This window comes from Saccoglossus kowalevskii, unplaced genomic scaffold (assembly GCF_978046115.1).
Source record: "Saccoglossus kowalevskii unplaced genomic scaffold, keSacKowa6.1 SCAFFOLD_24, whole genome shotgun sequence".
NCBI classification, from domain to species: Eukaryota; Metazoa; Hemichordata; class Enteropneusta; family Harrimaniidae; genus Saccoglossus; species Saccoglossus kowalevskii.
Window position 1 is genome coordinate 4,650,628 of NW_028188618.1, and position 24,233 is coordinate 4,674,860.

Here is a 24,233-nt window from a genome sequence, read left to right on the forward strand (position 1 = left end):
TCAGTACTTTGCCACGACTTTGTCACAACTTTTCAGTACTTTGCCACACTTTTCAGTACTTTGCCACAACTTTTCGGTACTTTGCCACGACTTTGCCACAACTTTTCAGTACTTTGCCACACTTTTCAGCACTTTGCCACAACTTTTCAGTACTTTGCCACGACTTTGCCACAATTTTTCAGTACTTTGCCACACATTTCAGTACTTTGCCACAACTTTTCAGCACTTTGCCACAAATTGTCTGTACTTTGCCACTCTTTTCATTACTTTGCTACGTCATTGCCACAACTTTGCAGTACTTTGCCACCCTTTTCAGTACTTTGCCACCACTTTTCAGTACTTTGCCACAATTTTCAGCACTTTGCCTCTACTTTTCAGTACTTTGCCACTGCTTTTCTGCATTTAATGCTTCGTCTAGGCAAAAAATCATGGGAAAAAGTTTTTATGTAATGTGGAATAAAAATGTTGATGAGCCTACATAACGTGGTATTCCCAGCTGGTCTCCAGTGCAAGTACTAACCACGCCCGATGCGGCTTAACTTCAGTGATCGGACGAGAACTGGTGTATTCTGCATTGGTTTGACAGTAGGCTGAATATTCGTCGCAATTGGATGTCATTTAATGCTTCGACTAGGCAAAAAATCATGGAAAAAAGTTAGTATGAACGGTGGAATAAAAATGTTCATCAGCCTACTGCACGTGGTATTCCCAGGCGGTCTCCCATGCAAGTACTAACCACGACGATGCAGCTTAACTTCAGTGATCGGACGAGAACTGGTGTATTCTGCAATAGTTTGGCAGTAGGCTGAATATTTGTCTGAATTGGATGTCATTTAATGCTACGGCTAGGCAAAAAATCATAGGAAAAAGTTAGTATGTAATGTGGAATAAAATTGTTGATGAGCCTACTGCACGTGGTATTCCCAGCCGGTCTCCCATGCAAGTACTAACCACGCCCGATGCAGCTTAAGTTCAGTGAACGGACGAGAACTGATGTATTCTGCAATGGTTTGGCAGTAGGCTAAGTATTCATCAGAATTGGATGTCATTTAACGCTTGGGCTAGGGAAAAAGTCCGTGGAAAAAGTTGGCATGTACGGTGGAATAAAAATGTTAATAAGCCTACTGCACGTGGTATTCCCAGCCGGTCTCCCATGCAAGTACTAACCATGCCCGATGCAGCTAAACTTCAGTGATCAGACGAGTAGTGGTGTATTCTGCAATGGGTTGGCAGTAGGCTGAATATTCGACCGAATTGGATGTCATTTAATGCTTCGGCTAGGCAAAAAATCATTGAAAAAAGTTTGTACATATGGTGGAATAAAAATTTTCATCAGCGTACTGCTCGTGGTATTCCCAGCTGGTCTCCTATGCAAGTACTAACCACGCCCGATGCAGCTGAACTTCAGTGATCGGACGAGAACTGGTGTACTCTGCAATGGTTTGGCAGTAGGCTGAACATTCGAACGAATTGGATGTCATTTAATGCTTCGGCTAGGCAAAAAATCATTGAAAAAAGTTTGTACATATGGTGGAATAAAAATTTTAATCAGCGTACTGCTCGTGGTATTCCCAACCTGTCTCCCATGCAAATACTAACCACGCCCGATGCAGCTTAACTTAAGTGATGGGACGAGAACTGGTGTATTCTGCAATGGTTTGGCAGAAGGCTGAATATTCGTCGGAATTGGATGTCATTCAATGCTACGGCTAGGCAAAAAATCATGGAAAATGTTAGTATGTAATGTGGAATAAAAATGTTGATGAGCACGTGATATTCTCAGCCGGTCTCCCATGCAAGTACTAACCACGTCCGGTGAGATTAACTTCAGTGATCGGTCGAGAACTAGTGTATTCTGCAATGGTTTGTCAGTGGGCTAAACATTCATCGCAATTGGATGTCATTTAATGCTTCGGCTAGGCAACAAATCCCGGAAAAATGTTGGTATTTACGGTGGAATAAAAATGTTGATAAGCCTACTGCACGTGGTATTCCCAACCGGTCTCCCATGCAAGTACTAACCATGGCCGATGCTGATTAATTTCAGTGATCGGACTATAACTGGTGTATTCTGGTTCGGCAGTAGCCTGAATATTCGTAGCAATTTGATGTCATTTAATGCTTCGGCTAAGCAAAAAATCATGGAAAAAAGTTAGTATGTACGGTCGAATAAAAATCATAGGAAAAAGTTAGTATGTAATGTGGAATAAAAAAGTTGATGAGCCTACGGCACGTGGTATTCCCAGCCGGTCTCCCATGCAAGTACGAACCACGCCCGATGCAGCTTAACTTCAGTGATCGGACGAGAACTGGTGTATTATGCAATGGGTTGGCAGTAGGCTGAATATTTTTTTCGTCGGAATTGGATGTCGTTTAATGCTTCGGCTAGGCAAAAAATCCCGCGAAAAAGTTAGTATGTACATGTACTGCATGTGGTATTCTCAGACAGTCTCCCATGCAAGTACTAACCACGTCCGGTGGGCTTAACTTCAGTGATCGGAAGAGAACTGGTATATTCTGCAATGGTTTGTCAGTGGGATGAAAATTCGTCGGAATTGGATGTCGTTTAACGCTTTGACTAGACAAAAAATCGCGGGAAAAAGTTAGTATGTACGGGAGAATAAAATTGTTGATGAGCCTACTGCACTTGGTATTCTCAGTCGGTCTCCCATGCAAGTACTAACCACGCCCGATGCAGATTAACTTCAGTGATCGGACGAGAACTGGTGTATTATGCAATGGTTTGGAAGTAGGCTGAATATTATTTGCAATTGGAGGTAATTTATTGCTTCGGCTAGGTAAAAAATTATGGAAACAGTTAGTATGTACAGTGGAATGAAAATGTTCATCAGCCTACTGCACGTGGTATTCCGTGCCTGTCTCCCATGCAAGTACTGACCACGCCTGATGCAGCTTAACTTCAGTGATTGTACGAGAACTGGTGTATTCTGCAATGGTTTGGCAGTAGGCTGAATATTCGCCGGAATTGGATATCACTTTTTGCCTAGCCGAAGCAATAAATGACATCCAATTGCAACGAATATTCAGCCTACTGCCAAACCAATGCAGAATACCCCAGTTCTCGACCGATCACTGAAGTTAATCTGCATCGGGCAAGGTTAGTACTTGCATGGGAGACTGGTGGGAATACCACGTGCAGTAGGCTCATCAAAAATGTTATTCCACAGAACATACTAACTTTTTTCCTGGATTCTTTGCCTAGCCGAAGCATTAAATGACATCCAATTCCGACGAATAGTCAGCCTACTGCCAATCCATAGCAAAATACACCAGTTCTCGTCGGATCACTGACGTTAAGCTCCACCGGGCGTGGTTAGTACTTGCATGGGAGACCGGCTGAGAATACCACATGCAGTAGGCTCATCAACATTTTTATTCCACCGTACATACTCAATTTTTCGCGTGATTTTTTGCCTAGCCGAAGCCTTAAATGACATCCAAGTCCAACGAATATTTAGCCTACTGCCAACCCATTGCAGAATACACCAGTTCTCGTTTGATCACTGAAGTTAAGCTGCATCGGGCGTGGTTAGTTACTTGCATTGGATGCCGGCTGAGAATAACACGTGCATTAGGCTCATCAACATTTTTATTCCACCGTACATACTAACTTATTCCCGGGATTATTTGCCTAGCCGAAGTATTGAATTACATCCAATTCCGACAAATATACAGCCTACAGCCAAACCATTGCAGAATACACCAGTTCTCGTCCGATCACTGAAGTTAAGCTGCATCGGGCGTGGTTAGTACTTGCATGATCGACCGGCTGAGAATATTACGTGCAGTAGGCACATTAACATTTTTATTCCGCATTACTTACTATCTTTTTCCCATGATATTTCCCTAGCCGTAGCATTAAATGACATCCAATTCCGACGAGTATTCAGCCTACTGCCAAACCATTGCAGAATACACCAGTTCTCGTTTGATCACATAAGTTAATCTGCATCGGGCGTGGTTAGTACTTGAATGGAAGACCAACATTTTATTCCACAGTACATACAAACTTTTTTCCATGATTATTTGCCTAGCCGAAGTATTAAATTACATCCAATTCCGACGAATATTCAGCCTACTGCCAAACCATTGCAGAATACACCAGTTCTCGTCCGATCACTGAATTTAAGCTGCATCGGGCGTGGTTAGTACTTGCATGGGAGACATGCTGTGAATACCACGTGCAGTAGGCTTATCAAAAATTTTGTTCCGCAGTACATACTAAGTTTTTCCCGGGATTTTTTGCCTAGCCGAAGTATTAAATTACATCTAATTCCGTCGAATATTCAGCCTACCGCCAAACCATTGCAGACTACACCAGTTCTCGTCCGATCACTGAAGTTAAGCTGCATCGGGCGTGGTTAGTACTTGCATGGGAGACCTGCTTTGAATACCACGTGCAGTAGGCTTATCAACATTTTTATTCCACATTACATACTAACTGTTTCCCATGATTTTTTGCCTAGACGAATCACTAAATGATATACAATTCGGACAAATAGTCAGCCTACTGCCAAACCATTGCAGAATACACCAGTTCTCGTCCGATCACTGAAGTTAAGCTGCATCGGGCGTGGTTAGTACTTGCATGGGAGACCGGCTGGGAATACTACGTGCAGTAGGCTGATGAACATTTTTATTCCACCGTACATACAAAATTTTCCATGATTTTTTACCTAGCCGAAGCATTAAATGACATCCAATTCCGACGAAAATTCAGCCTACTGCCAATCCATTGCAGAATACACCAGTGTTCGTCCGATCACTGAAGTTAAGCTGCATCGGGCGTGGTTAGTGCTTGCATGAGAGACCTGCTGGGAATATCACGTGCAGTAGACACATTAAATTTTTTATTCCACCGTACATACTAACTTATTTCCGGGATTATTTGCCTATCCGAAGCATTAAATGGCATCCAATTCCGACAAATTTTCAGCCTACTGCCAAACCATTGCATAGTACACCAGTTCTCGTCCGATCACTGAAGTTAAGCTGCATCGGGAGTGGTTAGTACTTGCATGGGAGACCGGATGGGAATACTACGTGCAGTAGGCTGATGAACATTTTTATTCCACCGCACATACACAATTTTCCATGATTTTTTGCCTAGCCGAAGCATTAAATGACATCCAATTCCGACGAATATTCAGCCTACTGTCAAACCATTGCAGAACACACCAGTTCCCGTTCGATCACTGAATTTAAGCTACATCGTGCGTGGTTAGTACTTGCATGGGAGACCGGCTGAGAATACCATGTGCAGTATGCTCATCAACTTTTTAATACCACATTACATACTTACTTTTACCCATGATTTTTTGCCTAATCGTAGCATTAAATGACATCCAATTCCGACGAATATTCAGCCTACTGCCAAACCATTGCAGAATACACCAGTTCTCGTCCGATCACTGAAGTTAAGCTGCATCGGGTGTGGTTAGTACTTGCATGGGAGACAGGCTGGGAATACCACGTGCATTAGGGTCATCAACATTTTCATTCCACCGTACATACTAACCTTTTTCCCGTGTTTTTTGCCTAGACGAAGCATTAAATGATATACAATTCGGACGAATATTCAGCCTACTGCCGAACCATTGCAGAATACACCAGTTCTCGTCCGATCACTGAAGTTAAGCTGCATCGGGCGTGGTTAGTACTTGAATGGAAGACCAACATTTTATTCCACCGTACATACAAACTTTTTTCCATGATTTTTTGCCTAGCCGAAGCATTAATTGAAATGCAATTCCGACAAATATTCAGCCTACTGCCAAACCATTGCAGAATACACCAGTTCTCGTCCGATCACTGAAGTTAAGCCGTAATGTAATTTAATAATTCGGCTAGGCAAAAAATCCCGGGAAAAAGTTAGTATGTACTGCGGAATAAAATTTTTGATAAGCCTACTGCACGTGGTATTCCCATCAGGTCTACCATCCAAGTACTAACCACGCCCGATGCAGCTTAACTTCAGTGATCGGACGAGAACTGGTGTATTCTGCACTGGTTTGGCAGTAGGCTGTATATTCGTCGGAATTGGATGTAAATTAATACTTCGGCTAGGCAAATAATCCCGGGAATAAGTTAGTATGTACGGTGGAATAAAAATGTTGATGAGCCTACTGCATGTGGTATTCTCAGCCGGTCTCCCATGCAAGTACTAACGACGTCCGGTGGGCTTTACGTCAATGATCGGACGAGAACTGGTGTATTTTGCAATGGATTGGCAGTAGGCTGAATATTCGTCGGAATTGAATGTCATTTAACGCTTCGGCTAGGCAAAAAATCATGGAAAATTGTGCATGTGCGGTGGAATAAAGATGTTCATCAGCCTACTGTACGTAGTATTCCCAGCCGGTCTCCCATTCAAGTACTAACCACTCCCGATGCAGCTTAACTTCAGTGATCGGACGAGAACTGGTGTATTCTGCAATGGTTTGGCAGTAGACTGAATATTCGTCCGAATTTTATGTCATTTAATGCTTCGTCTAGGCAAAAAATCATGGGAAAAAGTTAGTATGTAATGTGGAATAAAAATGTTGATAAGCCTACTGCACGTGGTATTCCCAGCAGGTCTCCCATGCAAGTACTAACCACGCCCGATGCAGCTTAAATTCAGTGATCGGACGAGAACTGGTGTATTCTACAATGGTTTGGCAGTAGGCTGAATATTCGTCGGAATTGGATGTAATTTAATACTTCGGCTAGGCAAAAAATCCCGGGAAAAAGTTAGTATGTACTGCGGAATAAAACTTTTGATAAGCATACTGCACGTGGTATTCCCAGCAGGTCTCCCATGCAAGTACTAACCACGCCCGATGCAGCTTAAATTCAGTGATCGGACAAGAACTGGTGTATTCTGCAATGGTTTGGCAGTAGGCTGAATATTCGTCGGAATTGGATGTAATTTAATACTTCGGCTAGGCAAAGAATCCAGGAAAAATGTTACTGTGTATAGCGGAATAAAATTTTTGATGAGCCTACTGCACGTGGTATTCCCAGCCGATCTCCCATGCAAGTACTAACCATGCCCGATGCAGATTATCTTCAGTGATCGGACGAGAACTGGTTTATTCTGCATTGGTTTGGCAGTAGGCTGAATATTCGTCGCAATTGGATGTCATTTAATGCTTCGGCTAGGCAAAAAATCATGGAAAAAAAGTTAGTATGTAATGTGGAATAACAATGTTGATGAGCCTACTGCACGTGGTATTCCCAGCAGGTATCCCGTGCAAGTACTAACCACGCCCGATGCGGCTTAACTTCAGTGATCGGACGACAACTGGTGCATTCTGCAATGGTTTGGCAGTAGGCTGAATATTCGTCGGAATTGGATGTAATTTAATACTTCGGCTAGGCAAAAAATCCCTGGAAAAAGTTAGTATGTACGGTAGAATAAAAATATTGATGAGCCTACTGCACGTGGTATTCCCAGCAGGTCTCCCGTGCAAGTACTAACCACGCCCGATGCGGCTTAACTTCAGTGATTGGACGAGAACTGGTGTATTCTGCAATGGATTGGCAGTAGGCTGAATTTTCGTCGGAATTGGATGTCATTTAATGCTTCGGCTAGGCAAAAAATCATGCAAAATTTTGTATGTATGGTGGAATAAAAATGTTCATCAGCCTACTGCATGTATTATTCCCAGCCGGTCTCCCATGCAAGTACTAACGACGTCCGGTGGGCTTAACGTCAATGATCAGACGAGAACTGGTGTATTTTGCAATAGATTGGCAGTAGGCTGAATATTCGTCGGAATTGAATGTCATTTAACGCTTCGGCTAGGCAAAAAATCATGGAAAATTGTGCATGTGCGGTGGAATAAAAATGTTCATCAGCCTACTGTACGTAGTATTCCCAGCCGGTCTCCCATGCAAGTACTAACCACTCCCGATGCAGCTTAACTTCAGTGATCAGACGAGAACTGGTGTATTCTGCAATGGTTTGGCAGTAGACTGAATATTCGTCCGAATTTCATGTCATTTAATGCTTCGTCTAGGCAAAAAATCATGGGAAAAAGTTAGTATGTAATGTGGAATAAAAATGTTGATAAGCTAACTGCACGTGGTATTCCCTGCAGGTCTCCCATGCAAGTACTAACCACGCCCGATGCAGCTTAAATTCAGTGATCGGACGAGAACTGGTGTATTCTACAATGGTTTGGCAGTAGGCTGAATATTCGTCGGAATTGGATGTAATTTAATACTTCGGCTAGGCAAAAAATCCCGGGAAAAAGTTAGTATGTACTGCGGAATAAAACTTTTGATAAGCCTACTGCACGTGGTATTCCCAGCAGGTCTCCCATGCAAGTACTAACCACGCCCGATGCAGCTTAAATTCAGTGATCGGACAAGAACTTGTGTATTCTGCAATGGTTTGGCAGTAGGCTGAATATTCGTCGGAATTGGATGTAATTTAATACTTCGGCTAGGCAAAGAATACAGGAAAAATGTTACTATGTATAGCGGAATAAAATTTGTGATGAGCCTACTGCACGTGGTATTCCCAGCCGATCTCCCATGCAAGTACTAACCATGCCCGATGCAGATTATCTTCAGTGATCGGACGAGAACTGGTTTATTCTGCATTGGTTTGGCAGTAGGCTGAATATTCGTCGCAATTGGATGTCATTTAATGCTTCGGCTAGGCAAAAAATCATGGAAAAAAAGTTAGTATGTAATGTGGAATAACAATGTTGATGAGCCTACTGCACGTGGTATTCCCAGCAGGTCTCCCGTGCAAGTACTAACCACGCCCGATGCGGCTTAACTTCAGTGATCGGACGAGAACTGGTGTATTCTGCAATGGTTTGGCAGTAGGCTGAATATTCGTCGGAATTGGATGTAATTTAATACTTCGGCTAGGCAAAAAATCCCTGGAAAAAGTTAATATGTACAGGAGAATAAAAATATTGATGAGCCTACTGCACGTGGTATTCCCAGCAGGTCTCCCGTGCAAGTACTAACCACGCCCGATGCGGCTTAACTTCAGTGATTGGACGAGTACTGGTGTATTCTGCAATGGATAGGCAGTAGGCTGAATTTTCGTCGGAATTGGATGTCATTTAATGCTTCGGCTAGGCAAAAAATCATGGAAAATTTTGTATGTATGGTGGAATAAAAATGTTCATCAGCCTACTGCATGTATTATTCCCAGCCGGTCTCCCATGCAAGTACTAACCTCGCCCGATGCAGCTTAACTTCAGTGATCGGACGAGAACTAGTGTATTCTGCAATGGTTTGGCAGTAGGCTGAATATTCGTCGGAATTGGATGTAATTTAATACTTCGGCTAGGCAAAAAATCCCGGGAAAAAGTTAGCATGTACTGCGGAATAAAATTTTTGATAAGCCAACTGCACGTGGTATTCCCAGCAGGTCTCCCATGCAATTACTAACCATGCCCGATGCAGATTAATTTCAGAGATCGGACGAAAACTGGTGTATTCTGCATTGGTTTGGCAGTAGCCTGAATATTCGTAGCAATTGAATATCATTCAATGCTACGGCTAGGCAAAAAATCATAGGAAAAAGTTACTATGTAATGTGGAATAAAAATGTTGATGAGCCTACTGCACGTGGTATTCCCAGCCGGTCTCCCATGCAAGTACTAACCACGCCAAAGGAATGCAGCTTAACTTCAGTGATTGGACAAGAACTGGTGTGTTCTGCAATTGTTTGGCAGTAGGCTGAGTATTCGTCAGAATTGGATGTCGTTTAACGCTTGGGCAAGGCAAAAAATCCCGAGAAAAAGTTGGTATGTACGGTGGAATAAAAATGTTGATAAGCCTACTGCACGTGGTACTTCCAGCCAGTCTCCCATGCAAGTACTAACCACACCCGATGCAGCTTAACTTCAGTGATCGGACTAGAACTGGTGTATTCTGCAATGGGTTGGCAGTAGGGTGAATATTTTTTTTTCGTCGGAATTGGATGTCGTTTAATGCTTCGGCTAGGCAAAGAATCCAGGAAAAATGTTACTATGTTCAGCGGAATAAAATTTTTGATGAGCCTACTGCACGTGGTATTCCCATCCAATCTCCCATGCAAGTACTAACCATGCCGATGCAGATTAACTTCAGTGATCGGACGAGAACTGGTGTATTCTGCAATGGTTTGGCAGTAGGCTGAATATTCGTCGGAATTGGATGTCATTTAATGCTACGGCTAGGGAAAAATCATGGGAAAAAGTTAGTAAGTAATGCGGAATAAGAATTTTGATGAGCCTACTGCAAGTGATATTCTCAGCAGGTCTCCCATGCAAGTACTAACCACGTCCAATGAGCTTAACTTCAGTGATCGGTCGAGAAGTGGTGTATTCTGCAATGGATTGTCAGTAGGCTGAAAATTTGGCGGAATTGGATGCCATTTAATGCATCGGATAGGCAAACAATCCCGGGAAAAAGTTAGTATGTACGGTGGAATAAAAATGTTGATGAGCCTACTGCATGTGGTAATCTCAGCCGGTCTCCCATGCAAGTACTAACGACGTCCGGTGGGCTTAACGTCAATGATCGGACGAGAACTGGTGTATTTTGCAATGGATTGGCAGTAGGCTGAATATTCGTCGGAATTGAATGTCATTTAACGCTTCGGCTAAGCAAAAAATCATGGAAAATTGTGCATGTGCGGTGGAATAAAAATGTTCATCAGCCTACTGCACGTAGTATTCCCAGCCGGTCTCCCATGCAAGTACTAACCACTCCCGATGCAGCTTAACTTCAGCGATCGGTCGAGAACTGGTGTATTCTGCAATGGTTTGGCAGTAGGCTGAATATTCGTCGGAATTGGATGTAATTTAATACTTCGGCTAGGCAAAGAATCCAGGAAAAATGTTATTATGTATAGCGGAATAAAATTTTTGATGAGCCTACTGCACGTGGTATTCCCAGCCGATCTCCCATGCAAGTACTAACCATGCCCGATGCAGATTATCTTCAGTGATCGGACGAGAACTGGTTTATTCTGCATTGGTTTGGCAGTAGGCTGAATATTCGTCGCAATTGGATGTCATTTAATGCTTCGGCTAGGCAAAAAATCATGGAAAAAAAGTTAGTATGTAATGTGGAATAAAAATGTTGATGAGCCTACTGCACGTGGTATTCCCAGCAGGTCTCACGTGCAAGTACTAACCACGCCCGATGAGGCTTAACTTCAGTGATCGGACGAGAACTGGTGTATTCTGCAATGGTTTGGCAGTAGGCTGAATATTCGTCGGAATTGGATGTAATTTAATACTTCGGCTAGGCAAAAAATCCCTGGAAAAAGTTAGTATGTACGGTAGAATAAAAATATTGATGAGCCTACTGCACGTGGTATTCCCAGCAGGTCTCCCGTGCAAGTACTAAACACGCCCGATGCGGCTTAACTTCAGTGATCGGACGAGAACTGGTGTATTCTGCAATGGATTGGCAGTAGGCTGAATTTTCGTCGGAATTGGATGTCATTTAATGCTTCGGCTAGGCAAAAAATCATGGAAAATTTTGTATGTATGGTGGAATAAAAATGTTCATCAGCCTACTGCATGTAGTATTCCCAGCCGGTCTCCCATGCAAGTACTAACCACGTCCGATGCAGCTTAACTTCAGTGATCGGACGAGAACTGGTGTATTCTGCAATGGTTTGGCAGTAGGCTGAATATTCGTCCGAATTGTATGTCATTTTATGCTTCGTCTAGGCAAAAAATCATAGGAAAAAGTTACTATGGAATGTGGAATAAAAATGTTGATGAGCCTACTGCACGTGGTATTCCCTGCCGGTCTCCCATGCAAGTACTAACCACGCCCAATGCAGCTTAACTTCAGTGATCGGACAAGAACTGGTGTGTTCTGCAATTGTTTGGCAGTAGGCTGAGTATTCGTCATAATTGGATGTCGTTTAACGCTTGGGCAAGGCAAAAAATCCCGGGAAAAAGTTGGTATGTACGGTGGAATAAAAACGTTGATAAGCCTACTGCACGTGGTATTTCCAGCCAGTCTCCCATGCAAGTACTAACCACACCCGATGCAGCTTAACTTCATTAATCGGACGAGAACTGGTGTATTCTGCAATGGGTTGGCAGTAGGGTGAATATTTTTTTTCGTCGGAATTGGATGTCGTTTAATGCTTTGGCTAGGCAAAGAATCCAGGAAAAATGTTACTATGTTCAGCGGAATAAAATTTTTGATGAGCCTACTGCACGTGGTATTCCCATCCAATCTCCCATGCAAGTACTAACCATGCCGATGCAGATTAACTTCAGTGATCGGACTAGAACTGGTTTATTCTGCATTGGTTTGACAGTAGGCTGAATATTCGTCCGAATTGTATGTCATTTAATGCTTCGTCTAGGCAAAAAACACGGGAAAAAGGTTAGTATGTACGGTGGAATGAAAATGTTGATGACCCTAATGCACGTGGTATTCCCAGCCTGTCTCCCATGCAAGTACTAACCACGCCCGATGAGGCTTAACTTCAGTGATCGGACGAGAACTGGTGTATTCTACAATGGTTTGGCAGTAGGCTGAATATTCGTCGGAATTGGATGTAATTTAATACTTCGGCTAGGCAAAAAATCCCTGGAAAAAGTTAGTATGTACGGTAGAATAAAAATATTGATGAGCCTACTGCACGTGGTATTCCCAGCAGGTCTCCCGTGCAAGTACTAAACACGCCCGATGCGGCTTAACTTCAGTGATCGGACGAGAACTGGTGTATTCTGCAATGGATTGGCAGTAGGCTGAATTTTCGTCGGAATTGGATGTCATTTAATGCTTCGGCTAGGCAAAAAATCATGGAAAAAAGTTTGTATGTACGGTGGAATAAAATGATGGTCTTCCATTCAAGTACTGCAGCTTAACTTCAGTGATCGGACGAGAACTGGTGTATTCTGCAACGGTTTGGCAGTAGGCTGAATATTTGTCAGAATTGGATGTCATTTAATGCTACGGCTAGGGAAAAATCATGGGAAAAAGTTAGTAAGTAATGCGGAATAAGAATTTTGATGAGCCTACTGCAAGTGATATTCTCAGCAGGTCTCCCATGCAAGTACTAACCACGTCCAATGAGCTTAACTTCAGTGATCGGTTGAGAAGTGGTGTATTCTGCAATGGATTGTCGGTAGGCTGAAAATTTTTCGGAATTGGATGCCATTTAATGCATCGGATAGGCAAACAATCCCGGGGAAAAGTTAGTATGAACGGTGGAATAAAAATGTTAATGTGCCTACTGCACGTAATATTCTCAGCCGGTCTCTCATGCAAGTACTAACCACGCCCGATGCAGCTTAACTTCAGTGATCGTACGAGAACTGGTGTATTCTGCAATGGTTTGGCAGTAGGCTGTATATTCGTCGAAATTGGATGTCATTTAATGCTACGGCTAGGCAAAAAATAAATTTTGGGTAAAAGTTAGTATGTAATGTGGAATACAAATGTTGATGAGCCTACTGCACGTGATATTCCCAGCCGTGATATTCTGCGATGGTTTGGCAGTAGGCTGGATATTCGTCGGAATTGTATATCATTTAATACTATGGCTAGGCAAATAATCCCGAGAATAAGTTAGTATGTACGGTGGAATAAAAATATTGATGAGCCTAATGCACGTGGTATTCTAAGCCGTCCTCCCATTCAAGTACTAACCACGCCCGATGCAGCATAACTTCAGTGATCGGACGAGAACTGGTGTATTCTGCAATGGTTTGGCAGTAGGCTGAATATTCGTCCGAATTGTATATCATTTAATGCTTTGTCTAGGCAAAAAATCATGGGAAAAAGTTATTATGTAATGTGGAATAAAAAATATTGATGAGTGTACTGCACGTGGTATTTCCAGCCGGTCTCCCATGCAAGTACTAACCGCGCCCGATGCAGCTTAACTTCAGTGATAGGACGAGAACTGGTATATTCTGCAATGGGTTGGCAGTAGGCTGAATATTCGTCGGACTTGGATGTCGTTTAATGCTTCGGCTAGGCAAAAAATCCCGCGAAAAAGTTAGTATGTACGGTGGAATAAAAATGTTGATGAGCCTACTGCATGTGGTATTCTCAGCCGGTCTCCCATGCAAGTACTAACGACGTCCGGTGGGCTTAACGTCAATGATCGGACGAGAACTGGTGTATTTTGCAATGGATTGGCAGTAGGCTGAATATTCGTCGGAATTGAATGTCACTTAACGCTTCGGCTAGGCAAAGAATCCAGGAAAAACGTTAGTATGTACTGTGGAATAACATTTTTGATGAGCCTACTGCACGTGGTATTCCCACCAGTCTCCCATGCAAGTATTAACCATGCCCGATGCAGATTAACTACAGTGGTCGGTCAAGAACTGGTGTATTCTGCATTGGTTTGGCAGTAGGCTGAATATTCGTTGCAATTGGATGTCATTTATTGCTTCGTCTAGGCAAAAAATTATGGAAAAAGTTAGTATGTACAGTGGAATGAAAATGTTCATCAGCCTTCTGCACGTGGTATTCCGTGCCTGTCCAAACCAGTGCATAATACACCAGTTCTCGTCCGATCACTGAAGTTAATCTGCATCGGGCATGGTTAGTACTTGCATGGGAGACCGGCTGAGAATACCACATGCAGTAGGCTCATCAACATTTTTATTCCACTGTACATACTAACTTTTTCCGGGGATTTTTTGCCTAGCCGAAGCATTAAATGTCATCCAATTCCGACGAATTTTTAGCCTACTGACAAACCATTGCAGAATACACCAGTTCTCTTCCGATCACTGAAGTTAAGCCCACCGGACGTGGTTAGTACTTGCATGGGAGACCGGCTGAGAATACCACATGCAATAGGCTCATCAACATTTTTAGTCCACTGTACATACTAACTTTTTCGCGGGATTTTTTGCCTAGCCGAAGCATAAAACGACATACAATTCCGACGAAAAAAAAATATTCAGCCTGCTGCCAACCCATTGCATAATACACCAGTTCTCGTCCGATCACTGAAGTTAAGCTGCATCAGGCGTGATTAGTACTTGCATGGGAAATTGGCTGGGAATGCCACATGCAGTAGGCTCATCAACTTTTTTATTCCACATTACATACTAACTTTTTCCCATAATTTTTTTGCCTAGACGAAGCATTAAATGACATACAATTCGGACGAATATTCAGCCTACTGCCAAACCATTGCAGAATACACCAGTTCTCGTCCGATCACTGAAGTTAACCTCACCGGACGTGGTTAGTACTTGCATGGGAGACTGACTGAGAATACCAAGTGCAGTAGGCTCATCAACATTTTTATTCTCCCGTACATACTAACATTTTCCCGCGATTTTTTGTCTAGCCAAAGCGTTAAACGAAATCCAATTCCGACGAATATTCAGCCTACTTCCAAACTATTGCATAATACACCAGTTCTCGTCCGATCACTGAAGTTAAGCCCACCGGATGTGGTTAGTACTTGCATGGGAGACCGGCTGAGAATACCACATGCAGTAGGCTCATCAACATTTTTATTCCACTGTACATACTAACTTTTTCCGGGGATTTTTTGCCTAGCCGAAGCATTAAATGTCATCCAATTCCGACGAATTTTTAGCCTACTGACAAACCATTGCAGAATACACCAGTTCTCTTCCGATCACTGAAGTTAAGCCCACCGGACGTGGTTAGTACTTGCATGGGAGACCGGCTGAGAATACCACATGCAATAGGCTCATCAACATTTTTAGTCCACTGTACATACTAACTTTTTCGCGGGATTTTTTGCCTAGCCGAAGCATAAAACGACATCCAATTCCGACGAAAAAAAAATATTCAGCCTGCTGCCAACCCATTGCATAATACACCAGTTCTCGTCCGATCACTGAAGTTAAGCTGCATCAGGCGTGATTAGTACTTGCATGGGAAATTGGCTGGGAATGCCACATGCAGTAGGCTCATCAACTTTTTTATTCCACATTACATACTAACTTTTTCCCATAATTTTTTTGCCTAGACGAAGCATTAAATGACATACAATTCGGACGAATATTCAGCCTACTGCCAAACAATTGCAGAATACACCAGTTCTCGTCCGATCACTGAAGTTAAGTTACATCGGGCGCGGTTAGTACTTGCATGGGAGACCGGCTGGAGACACCACGTGCATTAGGCTCATCAACATTTTCATTCCACATTACATACTAACTTTTTTCCATGATTTTTTGCCTAGCCGTAGCATTAAATGACATCCAATTCCGACGAATATTCAGCCTACTGCAAAACCATTGCAAAATACACCAGTTCACGTCCGATCACTGAAGTTAAGCTGCATCGGGCGTGGTTAGTACTTGCATGGGAGACCGGCTGGGAATACCTCGTGCAGTAGGCACATCAACATTTTTATTCCACATTACATTCTAACTTTTTCCTATGATTTTTTGCCTAGCCGTAACATTAAATGACATTCAATTCCGACAAATATTCAGCCTACTGCCAAACTATTGCAGAATACACCAGTTCTCGTCCGATCACTGAAGTTAAGCCGCATCGGGCGTGGTTAGTACTTGCACGGGAGACAAGCTTGGAATACCACGTGAAGTAGGCTCATCAACATTTTTATTCCACATTACATATTAACTTTTTCCCATGATTTTTTGCCTAGACGAAGCATTAAATGCTGAAAAGCAGTGGCAAAGTTCTGAAAAGTAGTGGCAAAGTGCTGAAAAGTGTGGCAAAGTACTGAAAAGTTGTGGCAAAGTGCTGAAAAGTTGTGGCAAAGTACTGAAAAGTAGTGGCAAAGTGCTGAAAAGTGTGGCAAAGTACTGAAAAGTTGTGGCAAAGTGCTGAAAAGTTTTGGCAAAGTACTGAAAAGCAGTGGCAAAGTACTGAAAAGTGTGGCAAAGTACTGAAAAGTTGTGGCAAAGTCGTGGCAAAGTACTCAACAGTGTGGCTAAGTACTGAAAAGTTGTGGCAATGTGCTGAAAAGTAGAGGCAAAGTTATGAAAAGTGTGGCAAAGTACTGAAAAGTTGTGGCAAAGTGCTGAAAAGTAGTGGCAAAGTACTGAAAAGTAGTGGCAAAGTGCTGAAAAGTGTGGCAAAGTACTGAAAAGTTGTGGCAAAGTGCTGAAAAGTAGTGGCAAAGTACTGAAAAGTAGTGGCAAAGTGCTGAGAAGTGTGGCAAAGTACTGACAATTTGTGGCAAAGTGCTGAAAAAGTAGCGGCAAAGCACTGAAAAGTGCGGCAAACTCCTGAAAAGTGTGGCCAAGTACTGAAAAGTTGTGGCAAAGTGATGAAAATTAGTGGCAAAGTAGTGAAAAGCAGTGGCAAAGAGTTGAAAAGTGTGGCAAAGTGATGAAAAGTAGTGGCAAAGTACTGAAAAGTTGTGGCAAAGTGCTGAAAATTAGTTGCAAAGTACTGAAAATGGTGGCAAAGTACTGCAAAGTTGTGGCAAAGTCGTGGCAAAGTACTGAACAAGTGTGGCAAAGTACAGAAAAGTTGTGGCAAAGTGCTGAAAAATAGTGGCAAAGTACTGAAAAGCGTGGCAAAGTACTGAAAAGTTGTGGCAAAGTCATGGCAAAGTACTGAAAAGTGTGGCAAAGTACTGAAAAGTGTGGCAAAGTACTGAAAAGTTGTGGCAAAGTCGTGGCAAAGTACTGAAAAGTGTGGCAAAGTACTGAAAAGATGTGACAAAGTTCTGAAAAGTAGTGGCAAAGTACTGAAAGGTAGTGGCAAAGAGCTGAAAAGTGTGGCAAAGTACTGAAAAGTTGTGGCAAAGTGCTGAAAAGTAGTGGCAAAGTACTGAAAAGCAGTGGCACTTTTCGTACTTTGCCAAGGCTTTTCAGCACTTTGCCACAACTTTTCAGTACTTTGCCACACTTTTCCGTACTTTGCCACTACTTTTCAGCATTTTGACGAAACTTTTCGGTACTTTGCCACACTTTTCAGTACTTTGCACGACTTTGCCACAACTTTTCAGTACTTTGCCACACTTTTCAGTACTTTTCCACTGCTTTTCAGTACTTTGCCACAACTTTTCAGTACTTTGCCACACTTTTCAGCACTTTGCCGCTACCTTTCAGTACTTTGCCACTACTTTTCAGAACTTTGTCACAACTTGTCAGTACTTTGCCACACTTTTCAGTACTTTGCCACGACTTTGCCACAAATTTTCAGTACTTTGCCACACTTTTCAGCACTTTGCCACAACATTTCAGTACTTTGCCATGACTTTGCCACAACTTTTCAGTACTTTGCCACACTTTTCAGTACTTTGCAACTACTTTTCAGCACATTGCCACAACTTTTCTGTACTTTGCCACACTTTTTCAGTACTTTGCCACGACTTTGCCACAACTTTGCAGTACTTTGCCACAATTTTCAGTACTTTGCAATTGTTTTTAGTACTTTGTCACTAATTTTAAGATCTTTGCCACTACTTTTCAGCACTTTGCCACGACTTTGCCACAACCTTTCAGTACTTTGCCACACTTTTCAGTACTTTGCCACTACTTTTCGGCACTTTGCCACAACTTTTCTGTACTTTGCCACACTTTATCAGTACTTTGCCACGACTTTGCCACAACTTTTCTGTACTTTGCCACGCTTTTCAGCACTTTGCCACTACTTTTCAGTACTTTGCCACTACTTTTCAGCACTTTGCCACAACTTTGCAGTACTTTGCCACACTTTTCAGTACTTTGCCACGATTTTGCCACAACTTTTCAGTACTTTGCCACACTTTTCAGTACTTTGCCACTACTTTTCAGCACTTTGCCACAAATTTTCAGTACTTTGCTACTACTTTTCATCACTTTGCTACACTTTTCAACACTTTGCCACTGCTTTTCAGTACTTTGCCACTACTTTTCAGCACTTTGCCACAACTTTTCAGTACTTGGCCACACTTTTCATGACTTTGCCACACTTTTCATTACTTTGCAACTACTTTTCAGCACTTTGCCACAACTTTTTAGTACTTTACCACACTTGTCAGCATTTTGCCACTACTTTTCAGCACTTTGCCACGACTTTGCCACAACCTTTCAGTACTTTGCCGCACTTTTCAGTAATTTGCCACTACTTTTCGGCACTTTGCCACAACTTTTCTGTACTTTGCCACGCTTTTCAGTACTTTGCCACAACTTTTCAGTACTTTGCCACTATTTTCCAGCACTTTGCCACAATTTTTAAGTACTTTGCCACACTTAACAGTAGTTTGCCTCTACTTTTCAGCACTTTGCCACAACTTTTCAGTACTTTGCTACACTGTTCAGTACTTTGCCACGACTTTGCCACAACTTTTCAGTACTTTGCCACACTTTTCAGTACTTTGCCACTGCTTTTCAGTACTTTGCCACAACTTTTCAGCACTTTGCAACAACTTTTCAGTACTTTGCCACACTTTTTCAGTACTTTGCCACTACTTTTCAGCACTTCGCCACTGCCTTTCAGTACTTTGCCACAACTTTTCTGTACTTTGCCACTACTTTTCAGCACTTTGCCACAACTTTTTAGTACTTTGTCACACTTTTCAGCACTTTGCCACTACTTTTCAGTACTTTGCCACTACTTTTCAGCACTTTGCCACAACTTTTCAGTACTTTGCCACACTTTTCAGTACTTTGCCAAGACTTTTCAGCACTTTGCCACAACTTTTCAGTACTTTGCAACACTTTTCAGTACTTTGCCACTACTTTTCAGCATTTTGACAAAACTTTTCAGTACTTTGCCACACTTTTCAGTACTTTACCACGACTTTGTCACAACTTTTCAGTACTTTGCCTCACTTTTCAGTACTTTGCCACTGCTTTTTAGTACTTTGCCACTGCTTTTCAGTACTTTGCCACTACTTTTCAGTACTTTGCCACACTTTTCAGCACTTTGCCACTACCTTTCAGTACTTTGCCACTACTTTTCAGAACTCTGTCACAACTTTTCAGTACTTTGCCACACTTTTCAGTACTTTGCCACGACTTTGCCACAACTTTTCACTACTTTGCCACACTTTTCAGCACTTTAACACAACATTTCAGTACTTTGCCACTACTTTTCATCACTTTGCCACACTTTTCAACACTTTGCCACAGCTTTTCACTACTTTGCCATTACTTTTCAGCACTTTGCCACAACTTTTCAGTACTTGGCCACACTTTTCAGGACTTTGCCACACTTTTCAGTACTTTGCCACTAATTTTCAGCACTTTGCCACAACTTTTCAGTACTTTGCCACACTTTTCAGCACTTTGCCACTACTTTTCAGGCCTTTACTACTACTTTTCAGCACTTTGCCACAACTTTTTAGTACTTTGCCACACTTTTCAGTACTTTGCCTCTACTTTTCAGCACTTTGCCACAACTTTTCAGTACTTTGCCACACTGTTGTGTACTTTGCCACGACTTTGCCACACTTTTTAGTACTTTGCCACTGCTTTTCAGTACTTTGCCACAACTTTTCAGCACTTTGCAACAACTTTTCAGTTCTTTGCCACTGCTTTTCAGTACTTTGCCACTACTTTTCAGCACTTCGCCACTGCCTTTCAGTACTTTGCCACAACTTTTCATTACTTTGCCACACTTTTCAGTACTTTGCCACGACTTTGCCACAACTTTTCAGTACTTTGCCACACTTTTCAATACTTTGCCACTGCTTTTCAGTACTTTGCCACAACTTTTCAGCACTTTGCCACAACTTTTCAGTACTTTGCCACGATTTTGCCACAACTTTTCACTACTTTGCCACACTTTTCAGCACTTTGCCACAACATTTCAGTACTTTGCCACTACTTTTCATCACTTTGCCACACTTTTCAACACTTTGCCACAGCTTTTCACTACTTTGCCACTACTTTTCAGCACTTTGCCACAACTTTTCAGTACTTGGCCACACTTTTCAGGACTTTGCCACACTTTTCAGTACTTTGCCACTACTTTTCAGCACTTTGCCACAACTTTTCAGTACTTTGCCACACTTTTCAGTACTTTTCCACTGCTTTTCAGTACTTTGCCACAACTTTTCAGTACTTTGCCACACTTTTCAGCACTTTGCCGCTACCTTTCAGTACTTTGCCACTACTTTTCAGAACTTTGTCACAACTTTTCAGTACTTTGCCACACTTTTCAGTACTTTGCCACGACTTTGCCACAAATTTTCAGTACTTTGCCACACTTTTCAGCACTTTGCCACAACATTTCAGTACTTTGCCATGACTTTGCCACAACTTTTCAGTACTTTGCCACACTTTTCAGTACTTTGCAACTACTTTTCAGCACTTTGCCACAACTTTTCTGTACTTTGCCACACTTTTTCAGTACTTTGCCACGACTTTGCCACAACTTTGCAGTACTTTGCCACAATTTTCAGTACTTTGCAACTGCTTTTTAGTACTTTGTCACTAATTTTAAGATCTTTGCCACTACTTTTCAGCACTTTGCCACGACTTTGCCACAACCTTTCAGTACTTTGCCACACTTTTCAGTACTTTGCCACTACTTTTCGGCACTTTGCCACAACTTTTCTGTACTTTGCCACACTTTATCAGTACTTTGCCACGACTTTGCCACAACTTTTCTGTTCTTTGCCACGCTTTTCAGCACTTTGCCACTACTTTTCAGTACTTTGCCACTACTTTTCAGCACTTTGCCACAACTTTGCAGTACTTTGCCACACTTTTCAGTACTTTGCCACGATTTTGCCACAACTTTTCAGTACTTTGCCACACTTTTCAGTACTTTGCCACTACTTTTCAGCACTTTGCCACAAATTTTCAGTACTTTGCTACTACTTTTCATCACTTTGCTACACTTTTCAACACTTTGCCACTGCTTTTCAGTACTTTGCCACTACTTTTCAGCACTTTGCCTCAACTTTTCAGTACTTGGCCACACTTTTCATGACTTTGCCACACTTTTCATTACTTTGCAACAACTTTTCAGTACTTTGCCACACATTTTTCAGTACTTTGCCACTACTTTTCAGCACTTCGCCACTGCCTTTCAGTACTTTGCCACAACTTTTCTGTACTTTGCCACTACTTTTCAGCACTTTGCCACAACTTTTTAGTACTTTGTCACACTTTTCAGCACTTTGCCACTACTTTTCAGTACTTTGCCACTACTTTTCAGCACTTTGCCACAACTTTTCAGTACTTTGCCACACTTTTCAGTACTTTGCCAAGACTTTTCAGCACTTTGCCACAACTTTTCAGTACTTTGCAACACTTTTCAGTACTTTGCCACTACTTTTCAGCATTTTGACAAAACTTTTCAGTACTTTGCCACACTTTTCAGTACTTTACCACGACTTTGTCACAACTTTTCAGTACTTTGCCTCACTTTTCAGTACTTTGCCACTGCTTTTTAGTACTTTGCCACTGCTTTTCAGTACTTTGCCACTACTTTTCAGTACTTTGCCACACTTTTCAGCACTTTGCCACTACCTTTCAGTACTTTGCCACTACTTTTCAGAACTCTGTCACAACTTTTCAGTACTTTGCCACACTTTTCAGTACTTTGCCACGACTTTGCCACAACTTTTCACTACTTTGCCACACTTTTCAGCACTTTAACACAACATTTCAGTACTTTGCCACTACTTTTCATCACTTTGCCACACTTTTCAACACTTTGCCACAGCTTTTCACTACTTTGCCATTACTTTTCAGCACTTTGCCACAACTTTTCAGTACTTGGCCACACTTTTCAGGACTTTGCCACACTTTTCAGTACTTTGCCACTAATTTTCAGCACTTTGCCACAACTTTTCAGTACTTTGCCACACTTTTCAGCACTTTGCCACTACTTTTCAGGCCTTTACTACTACTTTTCAGCACTTTGCCACAACTTTTTAGTACTTTGCCACACTTTTCAGTACTTTGCCTCTACTTTTCAGCACTTTGCCACAACTTTTCAGTACTTTGCCACACTGTTGTGTACTTTGCCACGACTTTGCCACACTTTTTAGTACTTTGCCACTGCTTTTCAGTACTTTGCCACAACTTTTCAGCACTTTGCAACAACTTTTCAGTTCTTTGCCACTGCTTTTCAGTACTTTGCCACTACTTTTCAGCACTTCGCCACTGCCTTTCAGTACTTTGCCACAACTTTTCATTACTTTGCCACACTTTTCAGTACTTTGCCACGACTTTGCCACAACTTTTCAGTACTTTGCCACACTTTTCAATACTTTGCCACTGCTTTTCAGTACTTTGCCACAACTTTTCAGCACTTTGCCACAACTTTTCAGTACTTTGCCACACTTTTTCAGTACTTTGCCAGTACTTTTCAGCACTTCGCCACTGCCTTTCAGTACTTTGCCACAACTTTTCAGTACTATGCCACTACTTTTCAGCACTTTGCCACAACTTTTCAGTACTTTGCCACACTTTTCAGTACTTTGCCACGATTTTGCCACAACTTTTCACTACTTTGCCACACTTTTCAGCACTTTGCCACAACATTTCAGTACTTTGCCACTACTTTTCATCACTTTGCCACACTTTTCAACACTTTGCCACAGCTTTTCACTACTTTGCCACTACTTTTCAGCACTTTGCCACAACTTTTCAGTACTTGGCCACACTTTTCAGGACTTTGCCACACTTTTCAGTACTTTGCCACTACTTTTCAGCACTTTGCCACAACTTTTCAGTACTTTGCCACACTTTTCAGTACTTTTCCACTGCTTTTCAGTACTTTGCCACAACTTTTCAGTACTTTGCCACACTTTTCAGCACTTTGCCGCTACCTTTCAGTACTTTGCCACTACTTTTCAGAACTTTGTCACAACTTTTCAGTACTTTGCCACACTTTTCAGTACTTTGCCACGACTTTGCCACAAATTTTCAGTACTTTGCCACACTTTTCAGCACTTTGCCACAACATTTCAGTACTTTGCCATGACTTTGCCACAACTTTTCAGTACTTTGCCACACTTTTCAGTACTTTGCAACTACTTTTCAGCACTTTGCCACAACTTTTCTGTACTTTGCCACACTTTTTCAGTACTTTGCCACGACTTTGCCACAACTTTGCAGTACTTTGCCACAATTTTCAGTACTTTGCAACTGCTTTTTAGTACTTTGTCACTAATTTTAAGATCTTTGCCACTACTTTTCAGCACTTTGCCACGACTTTGCCACAACCTTTCAGTACTTTGCCACACTTTTCAGTACTTTGCCACTACTTTTCGGCACTTTGCCACAACTTTTCTGTACTTTGCCACACTTTATCAGTACTTTGCCACGACTTTGCCACAACTTTTCTGTTCTTTGCCACGCTTTTCAGCA

General features: G+C 42.1%; 1 non-coding gene and 45 pseudogenes across 1 annotated transcript; 12 read left to right on the forward strand and 34 right to left on the reverse strand.

The window, feature by feature from the left end:
- Positions 1-471: 471 nt before the first annotated feature.
- Positions 472-591, reverse strand: LOC146727169 (5S ribosomal RNA; annotated as a pseudogene).
- A 96-nt stretch (positions 592-687) lies between these two features.
- Positions 688-806, reverse strand: LOC146727170 (5S ribosomal RNA; annotated as a pseudogene).
- Positions 807-902: 96 nt separating this feature from the next.
- LOC146727171 (5S ribosomal RNA) lies at positions 903-1,022 on the reverse strand (annotated as a pseudogene).
- Positions 1,023-1,118: 96 nt separating this feature from the next.
- Positions 1,119-1,238, reverse strand: LOC146727172 (5S ribosomal RNA; annotated as a pseudogene).
- Positions 1,239-1,334: 96 nt separating this feature from the next.
- On the reverse strand, positions 1,335-1,454 carry LOC146727173 (5S ribosomal RNA; annotated as a pseudogene).
- A 767-nt stretch (positions 1,455-2,221) lies between these two features.
- Positions 2,222-2,341, reverse strand: LOC146727174 (5S ribosomal RNA; annotated as a pseudogene).
- A 294-nt stretch (positions 2,342-2,635) lies between these two features.
- LOC146727175 (5S ribosomal RNA) lies at positions 2,636-2,755 on the reverse strand (annotated as a pseudogene).
- Positions 2,756-3,047: 292 nt separating this feature from the next.
- On the forward strand, positions 3,048-3,166 carry LOC146727176 (5S ribosomal RNA; annotated as a pseudogene).
- Positions 3,167-3,262: 96 nt separating this feature from the next.
- LOC146727177 (5S ribosomal RNA) lies at positions 3,263-3,382 on the forward strand (annotated as a pseudogene).
- A 313-nt stretch (positions 3,383-3,695) lies between these two features.
- Positions 3,696-3,815, forward strand: LOC146727178 (5S ribosomal RNA; annotated as a pseudogene).
- Positions 3,816-4,094: 279 nt separating this feature from the next.
- LOC146727179 (5S ribosomal RNA) lies at positions 4,095-4,214 on the forward strand (annotated as a pseudogene).
- Positions 4,215-4,310: 96 nt separating this feature from the next.
- LOC146727180 (5S ribosomal RNA) lies at positions 4,311-4,430 on the forward strand (annotated as a pseudogene).
- Positions 4,431-4,526: 96 nt separating this feature from the next.
- Positions 4,527-4,646, forward strand: LOC146727181 (5S ribosomal RNA; annotated as a pseudogene).
- Positions 4,647-4,956: 310 nt separating this feature from the next.
- LOC146727182 (5S ribosomal RNA) lies at positions 4,957-5,076 on the forward strand (annotated as a pseudogene).
- Positions 5,077-5,170: 94 nt separating this feature from the next.
- Positions 5,171-5,290, forward strand: LOC146727183 (5S ribosomal RNA; annotated as a pseudogene).
- A 96-nt stretch (positions 5,291-5,386) lies between these two features.
- Positions 5,387-5,506, forward strand: LOC146727184 (5S ribosomal RNA; annotated as a pseudogene).
- Positions 5,507-5,924: 418 nt separating this feature from the next.
- On the reverse strand, positions 5,925-6,044 carry LOC146727185 (5S ribosomal RNA). The gene has a single exon (XR_014928634.1). It is a non-coding gene; the product is annotated as a 5S ribosomal RNA (ribosomal RNA).
- Positions 6,045-6,353: 309 nt separating this feature from the next.
- LOC146727186 (5S ribosomal RNA) lies at positions 6,354-6,473 on the reverse strand (annotated as a pseudogene).
- Positions 6,474-6,569: 96 nt separating this feature from the next.
- LOC146727187 (5S ribosomal RNA) lies at positions 6,570-6,689 on the reverse strand (annotated as a pseudogene).
- Positions 6,690-6,785: 96 nt separating this feature from the next.
- LOC146727188 (5S ribosomal RNA) lies at positions 6,786-6,905 on the reverse strand (annotated as a pseudogene).
- Positions 6,906-7,001: 96 nt separating this feature from the next.
- On the reverse strand, positions 7,002-7,121 carry LOC146727189 (5S ribosomal RNA; annotated as a pseudogene).
- Positions 7,122-7,218: 97 nt separating this feature from the next.
- LOC146727190 (5S ribosomal RNA) lies at positions 7,219-7,338 on the reverse strand (annotated as a pseudogene).
- Positions 7,339-7,434: 96 nt separating this feature from the next.
- On the reverse strand, positions 7,435-7,554 carry LOC146727191 (5S ribosomal RNA; annotated as a pseudogene).
- A 307-nt stretch (positions 7,555-7,861) lies between these two features.
- Positions 7,862-7,981, reverse strand: LOC146727192 (5S ribosomal RNA; annotated as a pseudogene).
- Positions 7,982-8,077: 96 nt separating this feature from the next.
- Positions 8,078-8,197, reverse strand: LOC146727193 (5S ribosomal RNA; annotated as a pseudogene).
- Positions 8,198-8,293: 96 nt separating this feature from the next.
- On the reverse strand, positions 8,294-8,413 carry LOC146727194 (5S ribosomal RNA; annotated as a pseudogene).
- Positions 8,414-8,509: 96 nt separating this feature from the next.
- Positions 8,510-8,629, reverse strand: LOC146727195 (5S ribosomal RNA; annotated as a pseudogene).
- A 97-nt stretch (positions 8,630-8,726) lies between these two features.
- LOC146727196 (5S ribosomal RNA) lies at positions 8,727-8,846 on the reverse strand (annotated as a pseudogene).
- Positions 8,847-8,942: 96 nt separating this feature from the next.
- On the reverse strand, positions 8,943-9,062 carry LOC146727197 (5S ribosomal RNA; annotated as a pseudogene).
- Positions 9,063-9,156: 94 nt separating this feature from the next.
- On the reverse strand, positions 9,157-9,276 carry LOC146727198 (5S ribosomal RNA; annotated as a pseudogene).
- A 312-nt stretch (positions 9,277-9,588) lies between these two features.
- LOC146727199 (5S ribosomal RNA) lies at positions 9,589-9,712 on the reverse strand (annotated as a pseudogene).
- A 96-nt stretch (positions 9,713-9,808) lies between these two features.
- Positions 9,809-9,928, reverse strand: LOC146727200 (5S ribosomal RNA; annotated as a pseudogene).
- Positions 9,929-10,031: 103 nt separating this feature from the next.
- LOC146727201 (5S ribosomal RNA) lies at positions 10,032-10,150 on the reverse strand (annotated as a pseudogene).
- Positions 10,151-10,673: 523 nt separating this feature from the next.
- LOC146727202 (5S ribosomal RNA) lies at positions 10,674-10,793 on the reverse strand (annotated as a pseudogene).
- Positions 10,794-10,889: 96 nt separating this feature from the next.
- On the reverse strand, positions 10,890-11,009 carry LOC146727203 (5S ribosomal RNA; annotated as a pseudogene).
- Positions 11,010-11,106: 97 nt separating this feature from the next.
- LOC146727204 (5S ribosomal RNA) lies at positions 11,107-11,226 on the reverse strand (annotated as a pseudogene).
- A 96-nt stretch (positions 11,227-11,322) lies between these two features.
- On the reverse strand, positions 11,323-11,442 carry LOC146727205 (5S ribosomal RNA; annotated as a pseudogene).
- A 94-nt stretch (positions 11,443-11,536) lies between these two features.
- Positions 11,537-11,656, reverse strand: LOC146727206 (5S ribosomal RNA; annotated as a pseudogene).
- Positions 11,657-11,752: 96 nt separating this feature from the next.
- On the reverse strand, positions 11,753-11,872 carry LOC146727207 (5S ribosomal RNA; annotated as a pseudogene).
- Positions 11,873-12,405: 533 nt separating this feature from the next.
- Positions 12,406-12,525, reverse strand: LOC146727208 (5S ribosomal RNA; annotated as a pseudogene).
- A 96-nt stretch (positions 12,526-12,621) lies between these two features.
- On the reverse strand, positions 12,622-12,741 carry LOC146727209 (5S ribosomal RNA; annotated as a pseudogene).
- A 481-nt stretch (positions 12,742-13,222) lies between these two features.
- LOC146727210 (5S ribosomal RNA) lies at positions 13,223-13,342 on the reverse strand (annotated as a pseudogene).
- A 253-nt stretch (positions 13,343-13,595) lies between these two features.
- Positions 13,596-13,715, reverse strand: LOC146727211 (5S ribosomal RNA; annotated as a pseudogene).
- A 1,419-nt stretch (positions 13,716-15,134) lies between these two features.
- On the forward strand, positions 15,135-15,253 carry LOC146727212 (5S ribosomal RNA; annotated as a pseudogene).
- A 966-nt stretch (positions 15,254-16,219) lies between these two features.
- LOC146727213 (5S ribosomal RNA) lies at positions 16,220-16,339 on the forward strand (annotated as a pseudogene).
- A 96-nt stretch (positions 16,340-16,435) lies between these two features.
- LOC146727214 (5S ribosomal RNA) lies at positions 16,436-16,555 on the forward strand (annotated as a pseudogene).
- The last annotated feature ends 7,678 nt before the right edge of the window (positions 16,556-24,233 follow it).